The 25,392-nt window shown below is 52.2% G+C and overlaps 1 long non-coding RNA gene across 1 annotated transcript; it reads left to right on the top strand.

The window, feature by feature from the left end:
* Positions 1-631: 631 nt before the first annotated feature.
* LOC111935644 (uncharacterized) lies at positions 632-6,287 on the top strand. The gene is made up of 3 exons (XR_002867768.2): positions 632-749; positions 2,660-2,812; positions 2,946-6,287. It is a non-coding gene; the product is annotated as an uncharacterized LOC111935644 (long non-coding RNA).
* Positions 6,288-25,392: the final 19,105 nt, after the last annotated feature.

Genomic DNA, 25,392 nt, shown 5'->3' with positions numbered 1-25,392 from the left:
AGATGTGGGTGCTCAGGTGGCTCGGTGGGGCCAGTAACACATCCCAGCACCTCTCGGCACAGCTGGGCAGAGGGAACGGAGCCCTCCTCCAACAGGGATGTTTTTTCTAAGTATTGGACCTACTGGAGATCAATAAGTGCACAGGGTAATTCTTCATCTTTTTGTATTGGAGAACAATAACTGTACTTCAAATCTTCACAGTTTATCAGTGGAAAGAATAAAGAAAATATATATGTCAATGCTGTAAGTTTGAAAAGTCTAGCCTGTCTCTTCACTGAAGCAGTAGAAGAAAACACTGAAATAGAAGTAATTAGGGAAAGAGGGAATCATGGGCAGCCTCAGCACAGCAAAACCCATGAGAAGGCGCTTGCCCCGCTGTTCCAGTCCCCTGGGGCTTGCTCCTGCTCGCCCTGGCTACCTAGGGAATGCCAAGTCCTTGGATTAGGAACACGATTTACAAAGAGACCTTGTGGAAAGAAAAGAAAAAAAAAAAAAGAGAAAGAAGAAGAAAAAAAGGCTGGGCTGATTTAAAGAAGCCTGGAGTGAATAAATTAGTGGGGGAGCGGAAACGAGGAGATGGAATTACACGGGAGCGTTACATAAAAGCAGCTGACGTCTGACTCTTGCAATTAATTCAAATTGGGCTGAGCCTGGGCTTTGGGGAGGGATGGCTGGTGGGCGGTGGTGAAAGGCAGAATGAGCAGTGGTGCACCGAGCTGAGGGTGGCACACGGCTCTGCTCCCTGTTCAGTGAGTGCCCGGGATCTGTAAGGACACACCGGGGAAATCCTCGGGGCTGGGGCTGGAAGGATGAGGAGAGAGCAGGGGCAGAGCAGAAACACGGGGAGGGAGAGGTGCCTGCAGCTCTCTGTTGGCTCCTTGGCTCACAGGCAGCCTTTGTGCTGTTGTCCTGAAATCTGCAATGGGCAGTGCCCGAGGGTGACCCCGGGGTGTGACCTGGGCCTGGAAGGACCTCCTGGGTCCCCGAGCCCGTGGGCTGCTCCTGCAGCCCTGGCACCGCACAGCACCGCCTGTGTCAGTGGCTCCTCTGGGGAAAGGGGCTCAGGGAGGCACAGCTCTCCTGGCCAGGGGCACACCAGAACAGGGAGTGACCCTCAGCTGCAGCTCCCATAGCCTGGAGAAAGCTGGGGGAAACGGGGATGGGGCACTGAGGTGCAGCTCAGAGCCACAGGCAGAGAGAAATCCCAAGGAGCCTCCTCACCTCTGGGCACCAACACATGTGGTGGCCTCTCCTCGTTAGCTCCGTGGCTCTGGGAAGGGGTTCAGGAGCACAGCAGAGTCCTTCCAGGAGCAGAAGCATCCCCTGGATGCTTCTCAGGCACCCAGGGATTCCCCTGCTCCACCAGGTTACCCGTGGTGACTGCCTGTTCTACTTGATCCACACCCACGGGATGGCTCCCACTGACCCTAACGCTGCCAGTCCTGCTCATTCTGGTTCCCAAAGTGTCCAGTTTCATCCCAGACTGAGTATTCATCCCCGGTATCTGACTGCTCTAACCTGGGGGTGGCCTTTGCTCCCCAGGGCAGAGCCACACCCCAAACCTGCCTGTCCCCCTGAGCTGGAGACAGGCACCAGCTGATTCTGATGCTGAAGTTCTGTGCAGGGATGGCTGAATTTGGGGTGAACCCAAAGTTTGTGAGCAGAGCCCCGAGGGCTCCAGCAGCCCCTGGGCTGGTGCTCCAGCCCAGCTCTGAATTCAGGACAGCATTCCTGCAATGGGAGCAATCTTCTGCAGTCTTTGAGTTTGATAATCTGAGATCTGTGGGAGTCTCTACTTCATAATCCATATATCTTGTGACCCTCTGGAAGCCTGACAACTATTTCATGCTCGGATGGCTTCTTGCTCATCTTCGTCTGTGCAAGAAGAGCGTGTCCTGACTGGCACAGGAGTAGCTCATATTTCCATCATGTCCAGACAGTGATTAAATGTCTTCAGCCAAGCACAGGGCAACTTTAACTGGGTTTATTCTCTGGGGACTGGGAGGGCTGGGAATGAGGCCAGAGGAAGCTGCAGAAGACCCCAGGCCAGGCAGGAGCTGGAAAACAATAGCTAGATCTGGCACCTCCAGCAAATCTCATCAGAGCCCGCTGGGAAACAGAGCTTGTGTGAAAATCAGGATTGCCCCAGAGTCCCCTGGGCTGGCAGGGGCCCTTCTGGGTGGCCAGGCCAGAACAAGAGGTCTCTGACCCTCTCACACCTCTCCTCAACCTGTGGTGCCTGCTGGGGGTGTGAATCAGGATGGGGAGGGAAACTGAGGCACGGCTGGATCCATTTGCTTTCCTTGAGCTATTCCTGGTCTGACTGGGCAATGCCAAGCCCCCATGGCTCCACCTTGCTCCAGGCACTGTACCCTGGCAGAATTCTTGGTCCCACCACCCCGCCAGGTCCTGCAGCTCTCCAGGCTCAGCGGGGCTTGGAGCATTGCCCAGGCGGGAGCCAAGGCAGGTTTGGCTCTGCAGGTACAAAGCTCTGGGCACAAATAAAACCCACTAATAGAAAAATGGTACAAAGGGAGCCGGGCTCTCGGGGGCAGGCTGGGAGTGAGAGCAGTAAATTGCAGGATAAAGCGGTGGCTGCTGGTCAGCCTCGATTTCACCCTTTCAAGCTGCAGTAAAGAGGAAATGCTTTTTTCCCCAGATTCGTGCTATCATCACTAAACCCTGTGTACGCAGAGAGTGTATTTCATGTTCTCAGGGGCTTTGCAGTCAATTGAATGCTTCTAAAGCTCTTCCTCCCTGCTTTCCTTGCTCTGGACGCTGAAGCACGCTCTTCCCTGGGATCGGGAGCCAGGTACGCTGCCACTGGGATGGGCATCTGAGCAGGCACCAAAGGCTGTGGGAATCAAGCATTTCAAGTGAAATTATGGCTCTGGCCCCCTTTTACTCCTGATTTCCTGATGTTATCTCAGGTATTTGTTCTTCAGGGACTGTTGGTGCCTGTACCAGAGGCACAGCCCAAGAGGAGAGAGCAGCATTCCCCAGGATGATGGCACAGGGTGCAGAGAAACCTCAGCACATCACTTGGAAACATCCAGGAACGTTTTGGCTGGGCACGGTGTTCTGCAAACACAGCCTGGGAATCGGCAGGGCGGCACCAGGAGATAAAACCAGACCTCACTTCAGTATTTTCACCATTTTCAAGGCAGCCCCAGCTTGGCTGGCAGGGGATCTAACAAGGGTCACACAGGATCACAGCAACAGCCCAGCAGGAAAAATTCATTTTCCCATCCAGTGGCAATAGCCCAAGCCTGGATTTGTGGGAGTAGACGTGAACACACCCCAAATTCTGCTGTCACAACCCCAGCCCTGTGGCCCAGCTCTGGATGGATTTACACAGACAAAGGAATTCCAGGGAGAGGAAAGCCAGAAATACATTGATAGAGGAATTAAAGAGAGACCTGGTTCTTTTTCCCACCTGGCTCTTTTCCCCACCTGCCAGCCCTGCTTAGAGATTCTCTTTTTTATAGGTAGCTCAATTTTTTCCTTGTTCTCACAAGAACAACAGGGTGAAGTTCAGTCTGAGGTGCCCCCTGAGGGCTCCCAATGCCCTTAGGTGTCCACAAGCATCTGGAATCTTCTGGTAGGGAGGTCTGATGGTGCAGGAGATGGAGATGAGACTCCAAAGCACCCCCTGATCCACCTTTCTCCATCCACCTCCTCCATCCAGACCTTTCCAACCTCCATCCAGACTTTCCCAGCCTCTTTTCCAACCTCCATTCAGAACTTCCCAACCTCCATCCAGACCTTCCCTGCCTCGTTCTCAATCTCCATCCAGACTTTTCCAACCTCCACCCAGACCTTCCCGCTGTCCTCCCCAGAGGTCAGAGTTTGGTGTTGGCCATTGGCCTTGGAGGAGCTGTTTTCCTGGGAAAATGAAGTGTCACGTTGGCTCCCTCCATATGTCTGGTAGAACCATGAAATATTGCAGAAGATTGAGATTTATCAGTTCGGACAGATTGGCCTCTTTCGCTGGGCCTATAAAAGCTCTGAATGATGCCATCCATCATGGACTGGACAGCAGCAGCTCTGACTGAGGACCAGGCAATTTTGCATCGCTGGGGCCAAGTGCCAATTCCTTAAGTAATCCCAGGTTTCATTACAGAGGCAGCCGGAGGAGGGCAAAGCTTTGAATTTATTTTTTTTTTAAAGTCAGCTGCAGGACACTTGCAAGTTATGATGGAATTGATGGTGGATGACTCGTTAAAATTAATTATAGCCATAATTAGGAATGTTCAGGAAGAAAACCACAAGAAAATGATCCATGGAGGAATATTTTCGATAGTAATATTTTAAAATGCAGCAAAAATTTGCAGCTGCTTTATTAATTTAAATAATAAGCCTTGTATTTTTCTTGCATGGCTTCGGAGGGTTTCTAATGGAGGGGGCTGCTAGATGAGGCATTTCAGAGGAAATCAAATAACCTCATAAATAAATGAGTTTTCTTTTTTTTTTCAGGGCATAACTATATTCATTACAATATTCATAGAGCTTCACATTATGGGGGAAAAGAGGCAGGAGGAGCCTCCAGGCTGCTTCTGCATCCTAAGGACAAACTTCTCCTTCTAAGAAGCTGCCAGGTCCTCACCATGACCTCATCCTGCCTGTGCCTGCAGCAAGGCAGCTCCTGCAAAACCCTGCCCTCAGACACGGGGGCACAGGGACACCCCCAGAGCCTCCACACCAAGAGGTTCAGCAATTTTAGCTGTAGTTGGATTTTTCACCGGTGGATTTTCAACAGAAAAAACTCTGCTTTTCTATGCTGCACATTCCTCTGCTCAACAGCCCAATTTCCTCCTGACAAAGAAATTCATTAGGAAACTTTCAAGTCGATCCCAACCATGGCAGTGAGTTGAAATTGCTCAAATCATCTCCAGAAAACCTTCTTACAATGCATCCATCTCCGCCTGCCTTTGCATCCCCTGGTAACTGTGTCGAACTCGTAATGACCCACAAGCCTCCTGCCTGTTTAGTCCAGCTCTGGCACTCCCCATACCTGTCACAGCAGAAATATATTTTCCCAAATTCATTTCCAGGCAGTATTTCTGTCCTCAGGTTGTTTCTCTCAGCCACTCTCTTTCATGTGATAATTGTAGGAGAATTTGTGAAACCAAAGAAACCTTTCCCCAAGATTCCTGTTCCTTTGCAAGCGGGCAGGTGGAGGAAAGGAGGGATTGGAGCAGAGCAGCCTCTGCTCTGGGGGGGTCAGGTGATGTCCTGCAGGATGTGGAGAAGCAGATCCAGCACAGCCATGAGGATGAGGAGCTGGAGCTGGCCTTACTCGAACCCCAAAGGGCTGCTCTGTGGCTCATTAGCCAAAGAAGAAAGGGCTAATTTTAGATGGGGTGGCAATTAAAAAATATTGTATTATCTTCCTGTGCTAAAGCAGCCAGTCACAATCTTTGGGTAAACCAGCAGTTAAATGAGGGGCTGACGGGGAGTTATAATAAGGAAAGACAATGGCATCATTATATTGGGATTTATCTTCCTGAGACAGGATTGTCCTCATTATTCAGGAGCGGTGTACCCAAAAGCCACTAATAAGGCTCCCTCCCAGCAAGGAGATAAATCCTAAACCTTTTGGAGACTTTTGAATGTAAATGCTCTGTGGCATTCTGAGTGCCCTTTGATTCCAGCAGGCTCATCCCTCGTGCCAGCACCGTGGGTCCTGCTGGAGGCTAAACTTTGGGGTCTCCATGGGCCAGGGGACGCAAGGAGGATTTGCTGGGAGAAGGGGACCTGGCTCCTACAACACAGAGACATTTGGGTCAGCTCAGAGGGAGCTGCAAAGTCCCCCCTGGATGGGACTCAGCCACTCAAATTGTGGTGGCCACAGCTGGGATCAAACACCTGCAGGGAGCTGGATCACCTCTGTGGGACACCCAGGCTCCCAGCTGGATGCAGATCAAGGGTAACTGGCAAAGTGTTTTCCAAAATGCAGCAAGGAAGGAACTGGAGAGCTTCGAGCAGGGCAGAGAAGTTTATAGGGCACTGAAGGGGGTGGTGTATCCTCCCCAGCGAGGCCAGGGATGGCAGCTCAGCTTTCTGGTGTTTTGTGGCACAATTAAACTGCATCGACCAAAAGAATTCCTCCCCTTCCACCACGCAGGAAACTCCGTGCTTCAAAAATACCTCAGATGCTTTCTTTCTTACTGTTACAAAATAACAGGGTAAGTATAATATCCATCCATGGCTGGGAGGGCCGTGTTGTTTCAATTGCTGTGCTCTGACCTTTAGCCTGCTCAAATAAAGAAAAATTCCTGATAAAAGCTGTAAGTGTCGGGATAGATTTGGAAAGGAAAATCAGCTCAGCAGCAAGGTGGGAAACACAAATTTCTGTGTCTGCATTTAAAAGGGCTCAGGGTGTATGAGCAGCCTTGGGCTGGTTCCTGGTGTCCCTACCCCACCAGCAGCCAGCTTTTCTGTGGCCCAGTAAGAGTGGGGTGTCCCTACCCCAACCTCCTGCTGCCAACCCAATTCCCACAAAGCACCAAAGCTGCCAAACCCCAGGGCTGTGGCACAGCCCATTTCATCCACCCAGTCTGCTGGCCACCAGGGCTGCTGGTACAGGACAGCTGGGAGAGCAGCCCAGAAGGGTCTTTGTTAAAGTGGGAGTGAAACCATGAAAGACCTTTTAATGCAGGGACTGGAGAGCCCATCAGTCCTGCCCTGCCGTCAGGAAGGTGAGCCGGGAGCATGCACAGGGTGGGGAACGCTGGCAAATCTCTCATCCAGCTGAGGTCAGGGTCATTTGTAATGAGAAAAAGACATTTACTGAGGGCTTTTGGATGACCATTATGACAGACCTGCAGGAGGCACACGGGGTGAGGTGGGAGATGAGCTGGAGGCTGATACTGATGAGGTTGTTTTCACTGCTGGAGCCTTTGTGGGGAGTGATGCTGCCCAAGCAGCCTGATGCTGATGAAGGGATTTCTACTGTGGTATCTGGGGAATTTTTCTGGGCTTTGAGAGTCCAGAGTGCCATAAATTTGATGACAAAAACTCCCTAACCATTATCCCTGCTGCTTTTTCCCGTGGCAAACAGGCCTTGCAAACCATGGCTGTCAGACTGCAAGAGCTGAGTGCCAGGTGCCCATGTCACAGCTCCTCTGGGCTCTGCATCACCCACATCCATCCAGTAATTAAACCCCACAGTTCATTTAACCAGTGCTGCCTTGGGATCTCCCCTGGAGCAGCAGAGAAGCAAACAGCAACCTGCCCCAGGCCTTGCATCCCACTGCCCCATCCCCTGGGCTGGGCACCACTGTGCTCTCTCCTGCAAACTGTTTATCTTAACAAACCCATTTAATGATTGCTGGTTTCTATTTCACCATTCAGGAGTGAAAACCTGTTAAATAAATATTTAATGACTCCTGTTGGGTGCAGGGATGGTAATGGGGACGGTAGGCACAGGGAGCCACGCTTTATCAACCTCCGGCAAAATGAGGGCTCTTGTTTTATTGTGCCCAATGTTATAAAGATTGACTCTGCTATTAGAGCTTCCTGGAGGATTTCTCTGGGATAAAATCTCCAGCTAGCAGAATTTAATCAGTCAGGGGTGAGAAATAGATTTCAGGTGGCACCAGCTTTTAAATAGGTGTAATGATGTTTCTGCAAACATTATTCTGCTAATAAAGCACCCTGCAGACACCACCTGCCAGTCCTGGCCATGCACGGGGGCACAGAGTGCTTTGGAGCCCACCCTGAGGGGTTGTGAGTGTGCTGGCCCATCCTCCATTCCCTGTGCACCTCAGGAAAGTCCTCCAGCCCAGGGACAGCAGAGCAAATTAACAAGGAACTAATTAACAGGAGGCTGGCACTGTGTGGGCTCCAGGTACAGCAGGTTCGGAGATGAGAAAAGTTTATTTAAGGTAAAACCACTGGGACTGGGTTTCTGTGGTTTGCTCCAGCCTCAGCTCTGGGGTTTGGAGGGGCACAAACCTCACCTGCCCCCACTGCCAGAGAGAGGTTTTGGGTATGGTGTGATCCCAAAAGCACAACCCAAAAACAGGGAAGGGAAGGGAAGGGAAGGGAAGGGAAGGGAAGGGAAGGGAAGGGAAGGGAAGGGAAGGGAAGGGAAGGGAAGGGAAGGGAAGGGAAGGGAAGGGAAGGGAAGGGAAGGGAAGGGAAGGGAAGGGAAGGGAAGGGAAGGGAAGGGAAGGGAAGGGAAGGGAAGGGAAGGGAAGGGAAGGGAAGGGAAGGGAAGGGAAGGGAAGGGAAGGGAAGGGAAGGGAAGGGAAGGGAAGGGGAAGGGGAAGGGGAAGGGTTAGCAGATGTTCCCCTGGGAAGTTATTTTAGCCGCTGGCCTGTGATGGCAGCAGCTTTGAGCTGATGGCCCTGGCAGCCTCCTGTGAGGGAAGAGGCTCCACCTGCCACCAGGCTCGGCTGGGGACCCTCATGGTGGCTACTGGGCCACACAGGACAGGGTGGCTCTGCCCAGGGGAGGCTGTCCCAGCTGGGCACTGGGGTGCTCCCCTCCTCCTGTCCTTCTTCCCTCATTCCTGCATTGACTGAGTGAAGTTCAGCTGTTACACAGTGTCAAGAGATGAATTACATGAAATTATAATTATATTCCCCTTGCCTGCTCTGGGCAAAATGCAAAAGGTCATCCTTTCCTTTGCTGCCTGAACTTTAATATGTCAGAGCACTTAGAGACACTGCCCTGGTGGTTACACAGTGCCAGGCACAGGGGATCACAGGCACCCACCCGTTTTCCTCTTCTGTGGGACTGGCTTTGACTGGGGACAGCCAGAGCCACGCTGAGCTGTCAGAGCCAGGCTTTGCTGGAGGGCTCAGCACCCCTGGCACAGAGAGGCCAGACAAGTGATCCATTCCCAAAACTGAGAGCCTGCAGGTGTTTTTGGGGGCTGCCACACCAGTGCAGCAGCTTTCTCATCTCCCGGCCTGGAAACTGTGGTGATTCCAGCAGCAGCAATGCCTGGCTGGGTGTGGGTGGTTGGTAGCACAGGAGAGCCCAGAACCACACAGAACATGGGGCTGTGCATCTCACAGGCCTCTGGGGAGGCTTTCCCCACACCTCCAGCCTCCCAAAGCGAATCCATGATGATAACTGGGCTTCTAAAAGCCTTGAGGCACCTTTCAAAGACACTTGTGAGTGAACACTGTGGTTACTAATGCAGGTTCTGGGATGAGGTGCAGCACTGACCACCTGAAGCAGATTTGCTGCCACCTTGCCTGCAGCCAGCAACTTGAGGTCACTTCAGGCCCCCCTGTGAGACCTGAAACCTGGTGACAGGGACCAGGACAAGCCACGGGGCTGGGAGTAGGGGCAGACTGCAGATTCAGCTCCCCTCATAAGGTGAGAAGCCAATTTCCTGCTTTTCACAGCAATTTTCTTCAACGCCAGTGGCTACCAGCTGCTCTACTGATTGTAAATAAATACAAGGGGAGCTTGGCCCAAAATAGAAAGCAGAGAAACCTCCCTAGCTCAATAAGCAATAATGAGCCCTTGCAGGCAGAGGAGCTGTAATTTGCAGGGCCAGCTCTCTCCATGGGATACAGGCTTGGCCGGGCTCTGGCCGGTGTCTGTCCAGCGAGGATGGAAGAGGGAGCCTGGCCCTGGAACTCTCTCCTGGGCTGTCCTGCTCTTCTCCCTGCTGCTGCTGGTCCCTCGGGATGTGGCTGAGCCCTGCCACAGCCCGGGGCTCCCTCCTGGGGCCTGCCCCGAGCCAGGCACAGCCATTTACAGTTCCCCAGACCAGAGCTGCTCTCCCGGAGCGCTGCCCTTGCAGAGGGCACAGCCATGGCTGGTTCCACCCTAAAACACCATAAACCCTCCCATTCTGGGTGAGATGAATCCCTGCTAGCAGGGCCCCATGGCAGCTCTGGAGTCACAAACAGGGGCTGGGGAGCAGCTCCTCCCTCCCAGGTGCCCCACAGAGCCCGATGTCCAGCGCAGGCTCCAGGCACGGCTCCACGGGAGCCCCTCCGCACCACAGTGACCACACAAGATCCCCTGCCAGGCCTCTCCCATCCCTTGTCATATCCAGGGTGTGGAACATTCTTCCACTTTCTGCAGCTCTCTGGGATCCTGACATGTTTCCAGGACATCCTGTGGCCCCACCAGCTGGGGAGCAGCGAGGCCACCATGCCCTCTGGCCACTGGCAGCTCCCTGCTGGCCTGCCATGGGATTTTCAGCTCTTTGACTGGAGTAAATTCCTTTGAGTTTGTGGTTTGCTGTTGCTGCTCTCCTTTAATAACCTCTAATAGGTTTTTCTCCTCAAGATAAGACCTCAGTAGCAGTGGTTTGGCATCATATCAACAGTATCAGGCATTCTCCTCTGCTGTAGGTACACTGAGATAAAGATTTCAGAGTCCTTTGAGCTATGGTGTAGACCTTTCCACAACAGTAAATGGTGATATTTCCATTCAGTAATGTATTTATATCTTCCCAGTGAGGTCAATAACAGAGTATCCCTTGAGCTGGGAAAAATGATGAGTGATGTCTAGTAATTACAGAGACCATAAGGCATCCGTGAATCTAATTTTGACATTAAAAATCACGACAAGCAACTCCATTGCCTGTTTTATTTGCTGGCTCGGACAGTGAGGTCCAGTGCCGTGTGTCTGCACACAGGGCACGTTTTGAGATTGTTGGAATCTAAAGCAATTAACTGCTTTTGCCTCTCTCGGTTTCCTGGCATTGCGCCTGACCTTGCATACGATTCATCTTCCTCGTTCCTGTTGGATGTTTGCAAGTCATCTTGCTTTGAGCAATGTGGGCTGCAGTGGGGATTGGAATGTGTGACACTGCCATCCGTGCTCAGCCGGCGCTGGGCTGGGGCTGCGCGGCACAAACAGGCACCGAGAGCTCGCTCTGAAGATGAATTGCATGGAACAACTCTCCAATGAGGTGCATTTTGCATTTCAAACACCATCTCTGCAAATGCCCAGCTGTCTTTGCCAGAGGAACCGATGGGAAAAAAAATAATTTCATTCCCATTTCGTATAAATACCCTTGTTCATATTTGTGTTTCAGAAATCTAGCGCTTTTCCTCCGCTCTGAGACCTCCCCAAGCCAGGTTTTCCAAAGGCAGGGTGGAGGAAGCCAGCAAGAGCTCCAGTAGCTCCTGGAAGCCAGGCCACTCAAGTAATGCCATTTGTTTGGAAATCTGGGTTAAAATACTGAGATTTTGGTAAACTGCAGTGCTTTTCAAACTGGTAATATGCAGTGGGTTTTTTTCAAAGCTGTCACAAATTTCCAAATTTTTGTGGTATTTTTTATACTTTCCCCTAAAAGTCATTAGAGATGTGGCACTGCTTTTGGAATGACGCAGAATCACAGAAAATAGGGCTGGGAGGGACCTCAAGTGTCGGCCCTGCCCCAGGGTAGGGTCAGCTGTCTATTAATCCCAGGAGATGTTTCTCCAAACTCTTCTTAAACACTTCTAATGATAGAAACTCCAGAGCCCTCCCCAGGCAACACAAGCCAGGGCTTAATTGTCCTTTCTGCTCCATGCTGGAAATCACCTTTTCTGCAATTGCAGCACTAATTCCCATCCTGAAGCTCTGCAGCCTGAGCAGCGAATATTCCATCATTTGGATCGTTAGGGAGAACACTGACTCGTATTAGACTGAGGATGGATTCCTGCAGAAAGTCACTCAATCCATCCTTTTATTTGACAGCCAGTTATTGATTTCTCTTGTCTGGTTTCCAGCCATGTTTTGCACCTCTCCCACAGCACTTGTGTGGAAACCTGCTCACCAACCTTGCTAAAAGGAATGTCATGGGAAGCACAGCAAATTCCCAGCAAAGCCAAGGCATCCAGCATCCCTGGCTTCTTCTCAATCCAGAATATTTAGTCTCATCACACAGGGAAATCAGATTGGCTTTTTCTTTTGGGAAGGATCTTAATTTTATTATTTTTTTTAATTTTAATTAAGAAACATAATTTAGAAATTCTATTTTTCTGGGATCTGAGTTTAAAGCTGTCAGGTTAGAATCCTAATAACAGTTCTCCAAGCTTCCTTCTTTGTCCCCTCTGTAAATACAGATTTTACCTTTGCCTCTGCCAATCTCCTGGAGTGTTGTAACAGCCCAGATGGCTTCTGCCCATTCCTTGACTAACCAAGGATAAAATTCTGGTTTTGGCCATTTCCAAAATGCTTTACTTATCTTCAACTGATCCTTATTGCCCTTCATAGTCCCTGCTGATTGCACAGCATCTCATACTGCCAGTTCCATCCCTTCCTTCTCACACCTTGGGAAAGGGACCTGGATTTCAGTTCTTGCAGAATTTCCTCCTCTCCCAAAGGTCAGTGATGGGCTGCAGCTGAACAGACACAGCCCCTGCTACAGCTCCTGTCCTGTCTCCTCAGGTTTGGATGGTTCTGTTTGCACACAAAAAGACTTGGTTCACCTCTAGACCTTCGGATTTTAGGAAAAAATCCCTTTTCACGGAAAGGGCTGGCAGAGCTGCCCAGGGCAGGGGTGGAGTCCCCATCCCTGGAGGGATTCAAAAGCTGTGTGGATGTGGCACTTAGGGACACAGTTTAGTGATGGCCTTGGCAGTGCTGGGGGCATGGTTGGACTCGGTGATCCCAGAAGTTTTTCCATCTTAAACTTAATTAAACACAGGTCAGCAGGCTCACGATGTGAAACATTCATTCATCACCCCCATTTTTCCAGTAGGTCCCACATCCCCTTGTTCTCCAGAGCTTGTGGGAAGCATGGCCATTCCTAACACAGAGCATCTCTTTTTTCCTCCGTTTCTTTTTCTCTCTCTTCCGAAACCATTCCAGGCACATGAAGCGCTTGGCCTCAGCCTAAAGCTTCCCAATCAAAGAACTCTCCTGGAGATCTCTTTGTCAGGGCTTGTCTGGCTGTTCCTTCAAAGTCTCAGCGAAGGTGGACTGGCAGCACTTCCCCAGTCCTACAGGGGAAAGGTTCAGCCTGAAAAAAGGACTGGCCAAATCCAAGAGCACAACCCCTCAGTCCCATCTCAGACTCCTCCGCCTCAGGAGTGCTGATCACGGTCCCAACACATGGATTTAGATTGTAAACTCCTTTTTCACTCCTTGCCAGGCAAAAAACGATGGAAGCAGCTCAGTTGCTGTGGTCTGTCCTCTGCCATGTCAGTCAAACCTACAAATCACTGTCAAACATTTTTTCCTCACTGGCTGGTCACATTGACACGTGCAGAAGATATTAATTCCAAGCAGCTCATCATCCATTTCAGTCAGGAGAGATCCTGACAGCCTTTGCTATGGGAGGTCCATGGCTGTGACAGGATTTGCTGGGTGAGCTCAGGATAGGAGCCCCCAGGATGGGGAGAGAAAGGGGAACAGCTGAAATCCGAGGGCTGGCTGCAGCTGCACACGGAACCCGGCACGTCCAGGGGACAGGGACAGCTGGGATGTGGCACCAGGAGTGCATATCACAGCTGGCAACGTGACAAACAACTAAAGGACAATTGTCCTGACACTTTTTTATGGCACATATCATTCTTTTTAATAAGCATTTCTTTTATAATTGCATCTGTTCCCCAAAGGATTTACTGCGGAGTAGGGATCCCATGCGAACACGGGGAAGCAAACTGTGATTAATTATGCTCAGCTTGCTCAAGGTGTGCTGTGGGTAGACACACAGAGGATGAACATGAAAAAAAAAGCAAAACAAAGTAACTGGGCTGTTTTTTTCAGTAATGAAGCTCTGAGAAGGGGGAAAGCCTTGAAAATTGCAGAGTTCCCAGGCAGTTCTGATAACTGCGTGGGCTTCCCAGCCTGCAGCATCCAAAAACACCTGGTTGGAACAGAGCAGCCAGGTTCAAGAACACTGCTCCCTGCTTAAACCCGGCTTTTGAGCACTCTGCTGGAGCTGGGCTTAGATGGGGAACACAGGAAGGAGAAATAGGGGAAAGCTTAGACCTGACTGAGGGAACAGTTCAGGAAGATGGTCCTGCTGCGCGGTGGGGATTGTCACTGAGAGCCCCTGGAAGACAGGGGCAGTGAAACCCTGCTTTGGCCCCAAAGGGAGCAGAGGAAGGAGCAGGACGAGCTCCTCAGGCCCTGTGTCTGTTCTGCAGGACCCAGGGCCACGGGAAGGAGAGGCCAGGCTGGGCCAGGTGCTGCCTGCCCGGCAGAGAGCGGCTGCAGGACAGGCTGCGCTCGGGAGCGGCACAGTCCCCACGGGCACCTCTGCCAGCTAATCAATAAACCATTTTGCTACTCAACCGAGAGCCATTTGTCACCGACACACTGACAAATCCCCTGCTCCTCAGGAGATGGTGCCCCTGGCACCAGGAACAGCCAGACAGCACCAGCATTTCTGAGGTCAACTGTCCCACTCGTGGCCTCGCCCTCCTCCTCTGGGGGCACTCACTTCTCTCCCTCTCCTTCCCACATTCCCAGAATAGATACCACAGGAATATTTTACCAGGAGACAGGGGGGATCCCCTCCTTCAAGGGGGTCCCTCTGTATAAAACCAAGTCCTGGGAGCTCTGAACCATCGTGCAGTCACCACCACATGGAGAAGGATCTGTGAGCAGTGCTGCAACCAGCACCATGCTGAGGCCCATGAAGGCTCAAAAATGCCTTCCACCTGCTCTGCAGAGCCCCCTTAGCTGGGCTGGACACCCACCTGTGTCCCCCAGCTGAGCCCAGCGTGTCTGTGGGCACATGACAATGCCCAAATGACAACTTGATGGCCAGCAGTTGGGCATGGGCAGATCTCTGCTCTTTGGGGAGAAGGATGCTGGTCCCCATGGCTTCCTAATCTTGAAAAAAATGGCACAGTTTTTTCTAAAGCTGCTCCAGTTTTCTTCTCTGAGCATGGCTGAGGCTGTTTTCTGCATTCCAGGTGTCCTGTCCTCTGAGAGGAGCACTCTGCCCTGCATGGTATGGGATAAAACAGCACATGGAAAGCAACAAAAGGGTTAAACACAGAGCTGGAGTTCAAAAGCTATTTGATCCAAGCAAGAACATCATTTCAGGATGGGGAATTTCTCCCTCTAATAAATATATATGGCAAGGAAAAGCTGCTGCCAGTAGAATTACTCATAATGTTATAAATGAAAATGGATTTGGGGATGCTGGGTTTTTGCAGAGCGAGAAAGACTTTTAGACCATTAAACAAGAGACTTTCATATTTTATTTCCATGCACACAGCACAAAACAAAGATCTCAGATCTCTTGGATCTGAATGCCCAAGAAGTGGGCACAGTGGTTGGTTTGAGAAAATCAGGAGACACAGCTTTACATTAAATAAAACTCAAGAGAATGAAGAGACAGAGAGACCCTGACTCCCTGGCTGTTGCATTTGCTGTGGGTCAGTGCTCAGTGGGGACACACCTGTGGGAGAGGCTGAAGTGGCTGGGAAATGATGCCCACGTTGTGTCCAAGGCACAAAAGATTGCAGTTTTTGCTGATAAATAACCACAGTTAACAGTGAGTGGGTGCTGGTTGCCCCACTGATTTTCAAACGTGGAGAACCAGTGCTCAATAGGGCTAAGAACTCAGAGACACCATCAGACAGGTAGAAAAGACAAAAATAGTAATGAAAACCCAGGAGGAACACATTTCCCCCTGGCAGGGTGGCCCTGGGCTGGGCAGGGTGGCCTGGGGGCAGCAGGACAGGCACTGCTGCAAGGATGGAGGATTGGATGCTGTTTGCAAGGTCTGTCAGCCAGGCCCCGAATGCCAGCAGAGAAAGAAAAGCAATGAGAGAGCAAGGCAAACAGCTTAAATGAGCCCAGGAGATGCATCTGAGCTTCAGAGCAGGCAAGGGAACGGGCATTCCAGAGGCTGCATTGCAAACCCTGAGCAATAAAAATCACGGCAGAGCTCCCCAGGCCCCATGGAGGCATCGAGTGTGAGTGAGCAGGGAGGAGGTGGCTGCTGGCCAGAATGTTCTGCACCGAGCTCCCACACAGCAGCAGCCTTGGGGGAAAGCTGGGACTGGCCCCAGCACTGCCCCTCCAGGGAAAGCTTGATCAGAGCAGGGCAGGGCTGCCATCCATGATTTGGAGCTGGAGAAGTGGCTGGGGATGGGCACAGGTGAGACCCTGCTGGTGAGCATAGTGGGGTCCAAAATTCTCCCCTTGCCCAGCAGAGATGGCTTTGCCAGGGGCTTTGGCAACAACAGGCAGCAGAGAGGCAGGAGGAGATGGGAGAGGCAGGAGGAGATGGGAGAGGCAGGAGGAGATGGGAGAGGCAGGAGGGAGATGGGAGAGGCAGTAGCAGGGGTGGCTCTGTGGTTGTCTCATTGCAGTGACAGCTGCCCTGGGCCAAGGCAGGGGGGGATGGGGGGCCTGAAATGGTCTGGGAGCCTCCTGGCCACCACAGGAGATGTGGAAAAGCCCAAGAGGGATTCAGGGCTTGTGGCTTCATGGGTAGGAACAGCCCGAGCTCCTCTGAAGAGTTTCCCCAAATTAATTCTTTCTGAATATGACCACATAATTTAGAAAAGCACCCAATCTTCATTTTAAAATCACAGGTGAAGGGGAATCCATCAGGAGCCCTGGCAAACGGCTCCAATTGCTGATCACCCCTCCTGTTCCCCTGGATTTGTCTAACTTCACCTTTCAACCATCAGATCTTTGCATGCTAAATTGAAAAGCCCTCTGTCAACAATTTGCATCCTTTAACCTTCCCCTGGAGAGCTGCAGTCACTGCAGCGTGAGGAGTTTGCTTTAACCTTGGAACTGCCTCTGAAATGACAACACAAAGAAACTCAGCAAAAGTTAAGGAGGACAAGCAGGAAATTTGGGTCTTGATGAAAAACAAATACTAAAAAACTGATGTGGAAAAAGGCTTTCTGAAAGGAACCTTTCCTTGGAAACAAGGCTTGGGGACACGGCGCAGATACCAACAGCTGTGGCACAGAACAGGGTTCCTGACAGGGAGGATGTCCTTCCTTCCCACCCCAAAACACTGTGGAAGACATCAGGAAACCAAGAGGTTTCTGAAATGTTGAAAACAAGACATGTGAACCCCTGATGGAGGTGAGGGTGACACCGTCCCCATGGGCCTTTCTGCCCTAGCAGAGCTGTCCAGAGGTTTCCCTCACTCCATCTCCACTTGCTAAATCAAGGCAAAACAAAGCCTAAACTCGGTTTCTGCCAGGCACTGCCTTCCCCCTGAGCCTGGCTGAGCACAGGCCACACTCCCCACCCATCGCTGTCACCCTGATGGGGACAGGCCTTGCTGGCCCTGCATGTGCTGACAACGTGTCCCTCTACCCTTGCAGGAGGTTTTGTGGGCTTTCACCTCCCAGGGGCTGCAGGTGACCCAAAGAGGTTGGGTTTGCCCCACTGCTGAGGCTCTGGGGGTGGCTGGAGGCACAGCAGGCTGCTGAGGCAGGCGGTGGCTGCAGGGACACAGCCACATTGCTCTAGGAATGACGGGCAGCACGGGCTGTGGCTGATGCAGGGCTTCCTTTGCTGCTTTCTCTGCTGCCCAGCTCGGCCAAAGCTGCTCTGGGTCCCTTCTGTGGGCAGCAGCCTGGGCTGGACCCAGTGGGGAGCGGTGGGGTTGCTGTTGGGGGTCACTGGCGGCTCCCACCCATACCCAGGTGAGCTGTTCACAACAAGGTGACCACTGAGGTCCCTTCCTTGCTTGTCCCTTGACACTTCTAGGAAGCTCTGGCTGTTCCCCAGGGTCCAAGCTGACCCTGAGTCATCCCCTGCTGGTGTTTTTAGGGCTGGTTTGTGTTGTTCACTGCCAGCTCCTTGTTTCCATGACGATGGCTAACACAGGCTGATATTAGGACAGGCCCAGCAGGGTGGCAGCATCTGCCAGCACCTTGCAGGCCTTCCCCTCCCTCCTTTGGAGTGAGCATCACCCACGGGATGGGTGGCACCCTGCTTCTGACTGGAACTGATTGGAAAAGCTCCTAAACCACAGGAGGGGCCCCAGCCCTCTGCCATCCCAGAACACAGGCACTGCTCAGGTGTCATGACTGCATTGCAAATGTTTCTTTGTACGACACCTTCCAAGCCATAAGGCAGAGAGCACAGCAGGATAGAGCCAGGCAAACCAGCACAGAAATTCAATGGAGCAGGAAAAGACAAAGTGAGGTCCAGCTCCAGGGGCAGCCCTTGCTTGCAGCACCCACCCCAGGCAGCCCTGAGACCCCAAACACCTGCACAGAGCCCAGCTGGGGCTGAGAGAGAGCTCATGTGCCAGGGAGATGAACCAGGAAGGGAGGGATTCCATTTTGGTACCTTTATTAAATAGGAAATGAGATTGACAATCTCCCACCCCATGCAGAGCTCCCCATGCCTGGTACCTCACTCCCTGCTAACCCCCCATCCTCTCTTCACCAGAAATTCGGGGGTGTGAGCTCCACAAAAGCACCAAGGTGGGTGTTGACATCAGGCAGAGATGTTTGAAGGATGGGAAAAGAGGCTCTGCCTTGGTGCAGCTGCCAGAGGGCTCCAGGACACCCCAAAAGCCCTGTGAGCCTGTGCAGAGCTTTCTGCCAAGGCTGACATCTCAGGGGAGCTTGAAGGCATCCCCAGGGGAGGTGGCTCTGGGCCCAGCAGCTCTCACTGTGCCTGAGGATGTGTTTCAGCTGGCCCTGGGGACAGGATGCCCGGGGACCCTAACGAGGGCTGCCAGGGAGGCACTGACCTGCTGGCCCAAGGTGGGCTGTCAGCAGCTGAGGTGAGGGTGACACCCAGGCGTGCCAGGAAGGTTTCACAGTGAAATGTGAAATGCCCTGGGCATTTCCAGCTGCTCCACTTAAGCCCAGGCTGCCTGTGGGCAGGGGATGCCCAAACCATGGTTTGGGTTCTCTGGGGCTCCAGCCCCAACTGCCACCCTGGGATCGCCCTTTGGGGCACCTCTGTGGTGCCCTGGCTGCGCTTTCTGCTGCACTGAGTCACTGCCAGCTTGGTTGTTAACTCTCCCTGGGGCCGATGTGAACGCTGGTGTGATATTTTCCGGGATGATTTCAGACTGTTTACTGCTCCGTGTTCCCATGGTGATTAATGCAGTGCCACTCCACGCACCATAATCAAACACCTACACACAGGGCTGCTTCCACCAGGGATGGGCTCCCTGTGCCCCCAGGGCCTGTGCCCAGCTCCCTTTGCTGCAGCTTCTCCCTGTGCTCATCCACATCCCCTGGGACCCCTGCCCTGGAGAGCCACTGGCTCAGCAGAGTTAAAGGAATAACACTGGCTAATAAGATATTATCATTATACATTGCATTATATTATTATATTATAATATAGTCTATTATGATGGTTAATAACATATTTATGATATGATATGATATGATATGATATGATATGATACGATATAATATGATATAATATAATATAATATAATATAACATTAATATAATATAATATAATATAATATAATATAATATAATATAATATAATATAATATAATATAATATAATATAACATTTATATAATATCTAGTATATAGTATATAATATGCTATAATACACTATAATTTAATAGCATAGTACTATATATTAATGATATTATTATCTTTTATTTGGGTGTTTATTAAAAGGCTTTCAAAAGAATCACCTTGGGCAGAACAAGAGCCCAGCTGTGGCTCCACCCAATACTGACTCTGAGTCACGAGTTTTCACACTTTGATCAGTTTGGTCCATTTCCATTTTGGTGTTAATTGTGCAGTTCCAGCTCCAGGTGATGCAGTCCCATCCTCCCAGGTTGCTCTCCTCAATTCACTGCTGGTTACACTTTTTGGGCCTGAAGCTGCAATGGTGTCCTTGGTTCTGGGGCTGGAAAAGGATTGTTGTGTCTGACCACACTGTAAAGAGAACTTGCCAACACTACATGAAGTTCAGAGCTATGTACCAGTGCAGTAGAGAATCTGGAAAACACGAAAGCTGAACCTTAAGGCATCAGCAGGGCCTGGCTGTGGGGCTGTTCCCTGGGATGTTGCTGTGCCTCACTGTGCCACTCCCTGCCATGGCACACACACAGCCCTTTAGGATGGGTTCCCCAGCAGCCCTGATTTAGTGTTTCTGGGGCTGCTCCCAGTGCTGGGTGGTTCCTGGAGGATGAGGAGGCAGGAGGGGGCTCTGTGCAGCAGGCAGGGCTGGCCCTGGCACTGCCTCTGCCACCAGGGAAGGGCTGGGGCTGCGTGCAGCCCGCAGGGGGAATGGCCCTGGGGGCCAGGGCAGCTCCTCACCTTCCTTTCCCAGCCTCAATACACTGAGTTTCCTGCCCCTGGAGTTCTCCAGGGCTCCCAGGAGCAGCCCAGGGGAGTTGTCACTGTGGGGATCACCCACCCACAGCAGGGTTTTCCTAGGAGAGGAGCAGAGCCAGGAGAACAGAACTGTCTTTTTCCCCAGGAAAGCAGCCTCTGTGTGAGCACTCTGCCCCTCTCCCCCTTTACCCCACACCTCCCAGCCACCCCCAGTTTCCAGCAGAGCACCCCACAGCCCTGGCCAAGCTCTGCAGAGATGTCTGGGGCAGTGAAGAAGCTGCAGCAGATGTGTTTTCCAACCTCTGGGAGATCTGCAGGAGGTGTCTGTGCAGGAGGCCTGGACCATGACAGTGGGTGCTGTTGCCTGCTCTGCATTTTGGGAACACACCAAGGGAGCTGCTGCTCTTCCTTCTGCTGCCTGGACTTGCTCCCACCTTGGCAAATCCCAAACATCCCAATCTACACACCCCAAAGAGGGGATTTTTACAGCAGACGTGAAGCCCAGCTGCACAGCACCCCAGAGATGTGGCACAGCTGAGCCCTGCCATCCTGGAGGGCAGCAAAGGCCATGGAATCACAGGATCATTCAGGTTAGGAAAGAACTTTAGGATAACCAAGTCCAGCCATTAACCCAGCACTGGCAAGCCCACCACTCACCCATGTGCACCTCCTCTGCCTGCCCTGGCCAAGCCAAGGTGGAGCCTTGCTCAGAGGATGAGCTCCTTCCTGCAGGCTGAGCCCTGGCACCCTGCCTGGCACAGCTGGTCAGGGCACAGCCCTCCCTGGGGACACTGGCCCCTGGCAAACCCCCCCTGCCTCGTGAATATTAATGTACATCCCAAGGAGACATCTATTTCATCTCCAACTATTGTGTTTTTCTGACATATTTATGAGTCCTCTGTCTCATTAATCTGGTGAGCATTCCTGAGACTCCCCTTTCATGCTAGAACAGCTAAGGGCAAAAGCCTCTATTTATCTACTCGGTGTCAAGGAACTTCCTCGGGAGTCAATTGGATGAAAGGTTTTCACCTTTTAAAATTCTTAATAGAGGTCTTCCAGCAATATGTCTGGTGTGTTTTAGGTAAAAGTCAACTTTCTCTTTATGGCACACCTGGGGTTCTGTTCTTTTATTGCCCTGACAAAATAGCATTCTCCTCTTCTCCCAACACCTGCCTTTCTTCCCCAGCCCACGTCACCCTCCCAACATTCCAGCTGGATGGGATCTGTCCTGGTAGCAGCTTTCTGGGAGAGCCTTTCAAATAAAAGCCCAAAACAGAGAGCGCCACAAAAGAAGCCTGGAGTGGCCTCATGCTCAAATCCCGCATCTCAAATTCATGCTCAGTTGGGCAGGACTGGCCTGGGTGCTCTGCTCTCAGAGGACCCTTCCTGACTTCCCAGGGGCTGGCACCCTCCATGCTCTGCTGAAGCCAAGGCTCCACCACGTCCTTGGGCTGCTTTGGGGTGGGAATGCTGCTCCAGGTGTGCAGAGGAGGAGGATGGATGGATCCAGGAGGATCTCCCTGTCCTGGAGCTGGGCAGAGCCCCGTCTGCAGTGCTGGGCACAGGCCTGGCTGTGTTATTGATGGAACCAGCCTTGCCCATCCATAACTCTCCATGCCAGCCTGGCCAAGCGCTCCTTCCCAAGGCCCTATAAATAATAATAACTGCTGAGCTCTGATTCCCCATGTGAGGCTCCTTTCCATTAAAGCACTCTCTAGTAATTGCTTTTCATTTACCTTTTTTTCAGGGGTCTTCTTAGCATTGTATCTAAATCAATATTGTAGTTAAAACAAAAAATATTTCACAAAAGCCACAGAGCAGTAAAAACAGGGAAGCAATTACAGGAAACCTTCGAGCATTAGCACTGAAAAGGAAATAAAAGTATAAAAGCTTTCAAACACCCATTTGAAACATTTACAAAAACATTTCAGTGCAGTAAATGAGTTTTTGGAGCATTCCCCTCTGGGTGGGCCACAGAGTTTGTGCTTCACAGTTTCAGTGCACACTGGGCTGAAGCACATCAGGCACCGAGCTCTGCTCCTGGGACAGGGGCAGCACCCAGGGAGCGGCTGGAGCTGGGCCAGGGCAGGCTCAGGATGGATTTTGGGAGGAGTTTCTTCCCCCAGAGGGTGCTGGCACTGCCCAGGCTCCCCAGGGAATGGGCACGGTCCCGAGGAGCATTTGGACAGCGCTGCCAGGGATACCCAGGGTGGGATTGTTGTGGGGTCTGTGCAGGGCCAGGAGCTGGACTGTGATAATCCTTGTGGGTCCCTTCCAGCTCAGGATATTCCATTATTTGGTGCTTGTTTCTCCCTTGTTGCTGCCCTCACTGTCTCCCTCCACACGGGTGTGCCCATACGCAGAGTTTTGGGCTCACACCTTCTTTCAGCAGGATTCAGACTGGGCCCAAGCATGTTCCTGGCATCATTTGCCTGTTTGTCTCTCACCTCAGCCCAAACCCAGGAGCCCACAGCAGCCATCCCTGGTGTCCTCCACCTGCAGTGTGACTCCAGCTTCACAGCCAGCCTCAGTCAGAGCCTGAGCACCACATTTCCCCTCCTGACGCACCACAAAAGCCCAAATCAAGGCGAGTGCCTCTCAGTGAAGCCCTACCCAATTATCCGATCAAGCAAAGAGAGGGAGAAAACACACAGGGAACAGATGGGGCTGGTGATGGCTTGAGAAGTCAGTCTGTTTGTCTACTAATTATTTAATGTATGAGACAATTTCAATACTTAACCCCCTTGATCCTGGGAGTCGCTTTGCTGTTAAGTATGGGAATCAGGCAACGAGCTGCTCATTAGCATTGAGCACCCGGAGCCCGGGATTAGCCGGCGTTGAAGTTGGGAATTAAAAATGAACAGGAGTCAGACAGCGTATTCATCATCCTGGAGGAAGATGTCAGCCTTGGATATCACAGCCATTATCATAATTGCCAGCGATCTCCAGCCATAAGTGCACATCCAGCAGCGTGGGGCTCCTCCTGCCCCCAGAGGTTGGCTCTGCTGCCTGCCCCTTCCCCGGGACAAGGTCATGGCTCTTTTGGGGAATTCCTGGTGCAGATGTCACCCTAGTGCTGGCCATGGGCAGGACTCTGCTGTCCCCTGCACAGATGATCACAGGCAGGAAGAGAAAGGAAGAGAAAGCTGTGGGCTCCACAAGTGATCATAGGATCATGGAAGGTTCAAAAAGCCTTCTAGGGCCACCATGTCCAACTATTCCCCCAGCACTGCTATGGTCACCACTAAACCTCATCCCCAAGTGCTACATCCACTCAGGGGTAGTGACTCCCCTGCTGCCCTGGGTAGCCTGCCCAGTTCCTCATCACCCTGTCAGTGAAGAAACAGTTCCCAAGATCCCATCTAGATCTCACCCAGTGCAACCCAACATTAGCCAGCGTGCCTGACGAGCCCACTTGCAGGGGACAGAGGTCCCACTTTCAGTGGCAGAGCACGGTCTGATATAGGGGGACCTTTCTTTGCTCCTTCTTTGTGGTCCAGAGCTGTGTCCCTGTCCCTCTAACAGGCACCAGTTTGGCCACAAATCCTCCCCCAGCAGCTGGGAAGAGGTGATATCCCCTCCTGGCAGTGTCCCCTCCCCTGCCCGGAGCTCGCCAGCCGGGAGTTCTTTTATGAATCCCTATCATTTCTGAGTGGCCCAGTGTTAATTCTTCCCCTTCACTTCACAGCCAGGGGGTCATGGAAATGTCCAGTTCGTTGTTTATCAGCTCTGCAGCAGCAGAGGATGTGCTGGGAGGGATCCACCATCCCGGCTGCATCCAGGGCCCAGGCTGGGAATAGCACTCACTGACATTAACAGTCTGTGTGCTTGCTGGGAGTCAGGGCAGGCACCCAGACATCCCAGGAATTCCTTCCCATTCCCTTGCCTCTCTGAGCAGACCTGCTGACAGTGCCACTAAAGCATCTGGGGCTCTTCTATCCCAGCTGAACTCCCTGCTCCTGGAGTCAAGGCATGGCCAAACCACGCCTTGGATTGAAACGAAGAATGTTTCTGCTGCGTGTAGAAGCTGCTGGAACCGGCAGCCCAGCTGCCATGGGCGCACAGGCAGATGAGCAGCAGGGTGTGGGAGGCAGCATCACCTCACCCTGCACAGCAGGGCTGGGGTAGTGCTGCCCCCCTGGTGCCCAGAGCGTGCCAGCTCCCCCTGGGCTCAGAGGCACAGATCAGGCTCCTGGATGGCAGCATGTATGAAACCATCAGTTCCCTTCGCAGTTTTATTAAAGTCAGTGTGTGGTTTTTATGAGAAGAGATAATTGCAGAAGAAAAGGTCACCGTTATCTGTGCGGCGCTGTCAGGGATTGCCAGAGCTGTTTATTGCATCGTGCCTCGGCTGATCCAAACCCGGCAGCCCCGGGAGCAGCTCAGGGCTGCCCGGGGCTCTGCTCACACTGCTCACAAGTGTTTTATCCCTGCAGTTCCCTAAACATCCTGCCAGAGCAACATTGCAGTGTCCTGGGCACCGAGTCGCCTTTGCCACGGGGAGGATGAGACCCTCCTGGCGGTTCTTGGCCCCACAGGGGGCTTTTGGATCATCTTGTTCTAACTTTAGCAGCTAAATGAAAAACAAAGATCTCATTTCTTGGATTTATGACCCCCAAACTCAGTGAGGTCCCCAGCTAATCTTGCTAGAAGGGAAGGAAAGGGTCGCAGAGTGCCTTGGGGTCAGGGAGGGCACCTCAGCTCGGTGGGTCCAAGGCAGTGAAGGGTCAATAATGACCCACCTGGAGCAGCCTGGTGTCCACCCTGGGCCCCAGCAGAGCCTGGCACAGGGCAGCTTTGTGGGGGCTGTCTCCCCATAGAGCACAAGGATCTCCTGCCACCTCTGCCCTGCAGCTGCTGTCTGCCAAGAGCTGGGCACTCCATCCCTGCTGCTGTGACCCCACACGGTACCTCAGTGGCTGGAGATTCACACCAGCACCTCTCTCCCTCTCCATCTCTGGCTGTTCTCCTTTCCTGCCTCCCCAGCCAGGGCTGTAGGGAGGCTGTTCCCTCAGCCCTGTCTCCCCTGCACACTCTCTTTTCTCCTCCAAGCCGCCAGCACAGGCTGCAGGCAGGTGAAAATTGATTTGCAGTGAACTGGTGCCCTGCCAATGCCTGACTCATCCATTCAGTGCACACACATCCCCCCATGCTCATAAACCATCCTGCTCTGAGCCCCGAGCTCCAGCAGGGCTGAGGAGGCGCTGCCACCACCCTG

This window comes from Cyanistes caeruleus, chromosome 15 (genome assembly GCF_971803275.1).
Source record: "Cyanistes caeruleus chromosome 15, bCyaCae1.hap1.1, whole genome shotgun sequence".
Lineage (NCBI taxonomy): Eukaryota > Metazoa > Chordata > Aves > Passeriformes > Paridae > Cyanistes > Cyanistes caeruleus.
This window is presented reverse-complemented; position numbering and strand designations above follow the sequence as displayed.